Below are 5,157 nucleotides of genomic sequence, written 5' to 3'. Positions count from 1 at the left end.
CACTCACACAGAGGTGTTTCTCCTTGATCCACAAATGTCTGTAATTATTAGACAAAAGAATAGTCCATCTGGGACCTTTGAGAGCTGGTTTCGCCACTGTGCTATGCTGGAAGTTACTGTGATCATCTTCCCATATGAGAACAACCATCACTGGAGTCTCATATGCCTTGATGTTGACCAACCAGCAGTGTGGGTGTTCAATTCCATAAAAGGAACCCACCCTGAAATTAGGCTGTAAGTGTTTTGTGTCAGAAAGTGTTTATTATAGATATCCATGTAAATTTGAAGCCTCATGCTAACATCTTGACATTGCCTTGTGCAGTTGTATAAAGAGGTTGTTGCTTGCCTATGGCAAGCTATGTGGAAGGTATGAACTATACAAGGCCCCAATCAAAGAAGTACCTGTCCCAAATCAAACCGATGGGAATTCTTGCGGCTGGAGATGTCTTCTCCATGCAGAATATGTCCTGCAAAGCTACTTTGCATTAAAACCTTTCATGACTAAGGTACCCATTTGGCAATGCATTCAGTTAGTTTTGGTTTAGTCTATAAAAGAATTCTCATCATGTGGTCTTTCAATTTTGCAGAGTGCTTTAAAAAACTACACATATGATTATTTGCAAAGATACCGGGTAAGTTTAATACAACACCTGCTTACTATGTCTAGCCCTAGAGAGCTTGAAGATAGCGGCTTGGATGAGCGCACTATTGATCTTACAAAACATGACGTGCCACCACGACAAACCCCTACATCCGATACAGTGGAATCGCATCGGGCCGAGGGTGTCATATCAGCAGAAGATCAAAGAGTCAAGGATGGGGAAAGGACAAATGAGCATATGGAAGCTGCTAAGGTTCAACCGGAGGAGACAATGAAAGAGCCAAGTCAGCCAGTGGAACAGCGAAAAGAGCCTATGGCTGAAACCGAAGATGAGGAAAGCAGGCCTATAGATGAGCAAAAGGATATGGATGAGGAAAGCAGGCCTAGGGATGAGCAAAATGATATGGATCAGGGAAGGATGTATGAGGCAAGCCGATCAACCTTGAATCAGGCAGAAAGGGCCATGGGGGAGACCCCTGATGAAGATTTGAATGATGACTATGAAGATAAAGCGGAGGAGAGCAACAACGACATGAACACTACAGAGACCCAGTATGGACCCTTGCTACCTGTAGATACGGTTGTTCCGGTAATGTCTATTCAAGTATGGCAAAATATGTTCAGCTTCTAACTACTTATATGTACTTGTCAACTTTTACAGAGGTTGATTATCTTGGACGTCAATGGATTGCTGCTGATGCGGGTGCCTCTCGGTGACAGAGGACCCTTTGAGGATTTTCAAACGTTTCGGATGGGAACTTGTCGAGTCGTGGTTCGTCCAGGAACCAAGGAGTTTATTGAGTTTCTTCTTCCGCGCTTCAGAGTTGGCATATGGTCTTCAATGCAAAGGCAAAACTTATCGCCACTAGTTGCAATAGTTTGCAGTGTATGCCAAGCTCACACGTCAGATTTTGCCTTTTTGTATGATCAAAGAAAATGCGTTACCGTTGAGGGCCACTACCACCCTAAAAAACCAGGATTACCTCTTTTGTACAAACCGTTTAGCCAAATTGGTGTACCCTTTGATGCAACTAATACACTACTAATTGATGATACTCCCGAAAAGGGAGAACTAAATCCGCCGGGAACAACTATCTCACCACCTTCTTTCGAGGGGCATTCCTTCGATTTTTACCTTGAAGACATTCTGATTCCATACTTACAGAAATTGTATCTCAGTCCATTGTTCACGGACGAGTTTGTACTTTCTAATGAATTAAGATGATTCTTCTATCTGTCTTTGTCTTGTCTAACATATATATATATATATATATATATATATATATATATATATATATATATATATATATATATAGATATAGAGAGAGAGAGAGAGAGAGAGAGAGAGAGAGAGAGAGAGAGAGAGAGACAGAGAGAGATTTGACGTGGTAAAGAAATGTATTTCAAGCACACTTTTTCACAGGGCACAATTGAAAAATGAGATCAATCAACTTCATGTCTTGAAAGTCATTTGTATACACTTGGATTTACAAGAATATCTGTTACATTGACACTACTTCAACCCGACCATCCAACTCTTTGCACAAAATATCTTTTTCTCTTCGCCGCATCACCTTACGGCCAGCTAAGAAAAAGGAAAAATCTGATAGTTCCTTGTCCATTGACTCTTCAATGATGTCATTTCGCAAATGCTGAAGACTGCATAGCTCCCTTATTGTAACCACCAATAGTAGGCCATTCTCTTTATCAATCACTTCCACATCCACAGTAGGATTATCTTCCAAACCTGCAGAAACTTGGTCCATAGGAATGTACTTACCGTTTAGCATTTGTGATCGCATATACCAAAATGAGAGTAATAGTGATTGGCTTGCAATCATGTACTTGACAACTAGAGTATCAAGCGCGACCTCGCACCGTAAACCAATCTCTTCCTTTGCATACCATCCTTTGTCAAGAAGTTTGTCACACGATGACTGCTGAAATGACTTGCACATGAACATAGTTTTTGTAACTCTGATGTTGTAGCTATGAAACAGCTCTATGAAGAGTGCAACAGGACAAAAGTTTGCAATTCGAACCAGTTTGGTAGGAATAGAGCTACGTAGAGACCTTTGTATGTCCTTGTAGAGCTTACTTCGCATTGCCTCCACTATTGTTTCCTCGGGAACTGGCCAGTCCACAGTGTTCCAATCGGTCGGTAGAGGCAGTTTCACCAACATGCCATTCTTATTCCCTGAGCTGAGTTGGTAAAAGTGGTCATAAAAAAAGATTCCCTCATCAGCCAATCTTTTGCTGCTCCTCTCTGAGTACTGTAGAGAACCAATATGGGCATGTACAACATGGAAGAGGCCTATTATGCACTCCACAGGCTCCCATTGCTCATAAGAAGAGGGATAAACATCTGCAATATATATAAGAAGAGTTAAACTAAGAGTATCAATAAGTACAAATGAAAAATCTAATGTAATTGAGTTGTGAAGAGTAGAGACATTACTCATAACAAGCGGGAGAAACATTGCAAAATATATAAGAAAAGTTATAATGAGAGTATCAGTAAGTTCACATGTCAAGAGTACTTACAATTGCAACGTGGTTGATGTATATTTGATACATTTCCACCGTTTGCTATCACCTCTGGATGGGTAAACACATGCTGAACAAGAACTTCCTTTACAGATCTTTTGCCGATCTCAAATTTGAAATCCAACACCCTGGCCTTCCATGCTGAGCGGTAAACGTTGATACCACTAGACCTCTTGGGTCTTCTTGGTTGCATGAGGACCCATGAACCTTTGTTTATCCTTTGTCCAACCCATTGGTTGTCTGCACTTATTGAAGCTGGTATTGTAATTGAGGATATGCTACTACTTGGCCTTCTAGGCAAAGTGCCGTTGTTGTTTGTTGGTGTGAGAGACAGTAAACACCTTGAGGCTCTTGGGCGAGAAGAAGTGGATGCCATAACTCTCAGAGAAAAGCTTTAGTGGAGGGAGATTCACTTTGAAAGCATTCTAATGGAGGGAAAGTGTTTTAAAATTCCAATATCTTGTGCGGGCTTAATGGTCACCCTCCAGTACGTTAATGACCATGAGAGAATATCAAAAGTGGGACCACACGCAAGCACCTAAAAGCTCGGTAAAAGTAAGGAAATTACTATGCTACAATCCTAGTTTCGTGAAAGTTTTATGCTATTTTCCTATTTTTTGAGTCTTTCCAGGTACTTTTCTACGTAACGTAGCCTTCATGATCATTGGACGCGCTCTATTTTTCTCTCTCTTCATATGGCCCTCCAAATGACCTCCAAAATTTCCTAATGAGGCTTCAGAACCGCAATGTGATATCTTAAATTCTTTGTAGTGCTCATACAGTAGCATCTCATAACACATATACACACACAGTGCGAGTTGCCATAGCAACTTGTGCTCACAAGCAATAGTGAAAGCACGGTTTCCTTCTCTCAGCGCAAGCAAAAATGCTAAGCCTCGGGTGGCGTAGGGCATGTATTCACAAACCCTCAACAAACAGAAGCAACACACTCTCCCGGATTGCCAAGCTAACAACCGACTACCTGGCTGAGAACATACAGAAGGTAAAATCGTTTTTTTTGGGTTACCTAATGCATGAATTATTGATATACACTTACACATAATTACATGCTTTAAGACTACACGCCAAGAGTGGTCGAGATAGATTGCTTTGTCGTAGGCATCAAGAACTCTCTGTATTCTATATTCCTTCCATAGAGGTATAGTTGAAAGCAATACGTACACAAGCATAGGAAGGCTCACAAAAACCAGTTTTTTTTGTAGACTAAAACATAGTCATATTATAGCTTATGTACAAATACACATGGGCATACGGGCCATGCAAGAAAAACACCACAGTAGCATATATCCAAGTAGATACAACCATATGAATAATATGCATGGAGTAGTACTAAACACATCACTACTAATATAGCATAATAGAATTGCTACCAGTTTCGGTCCAGAAACGAAGTTGGAGTCAATTCCGTTATAAAACAGACATACATGTATACAAATGACGACGACTAATTCAGTTTAGGTAACAAGACACTTATTGCTTTGAGTATATGCATAAGTTCTCTATATAGGTTGATTTTTCAATAAAAGGTAGCACTGTGATATATATTAGCAGACATAAGGGACTAAGATATATCAATTGGGCCATGAAAACCTCCTATGAGGGTAAAAGATACAATGACTAGTTATTGGTTTTTTTGAAAAAAAAAGTAATAGTACAAAGGAAATGCTGACAATTTTTTAACAAGTTAGAATGGCAATACGTAGCAACATAAGAGAGTAAACACTTTTAATTTTTAGAAATAGCATTAGCAACAATAAACAGGTAAAAGGATATATAAATGGCTTAAGAGTTACCTCTTTAAAGAAATTTACAAACAAGCTGGTATATGAAGGTCCAGTAAAGTATTTTTGAAGAAAAGAGATCTCCCTCTAATTGTACCAAAGGATTTTATTATAAGGAAAGTCTATGACTACCTCCTGTGAGGGCATAAGTTAGAGGTAAACAAAAGTTTTTTTTTTGAAAAATGGGTGTAATTACAAACAAAATGC

The sequence above is a fragment of the Adiantum capillus-veneris genome, chromosome 15 (assembly GCF_014529385.1).
Source record: "Adiantum capillus-veneris isolate H3 chromosome 15, ASM1452938v2, whole genome shotgun sequence".
NCBI lineage: Eukaryota > Viridiplantae > Streptophyta > Polypodiopsida > Polypodiales > Pteridaceae > Adiantum > Adiantum capillus-veneris.
Note: the sequence above shows the minus strand (reverse complement) of the source record.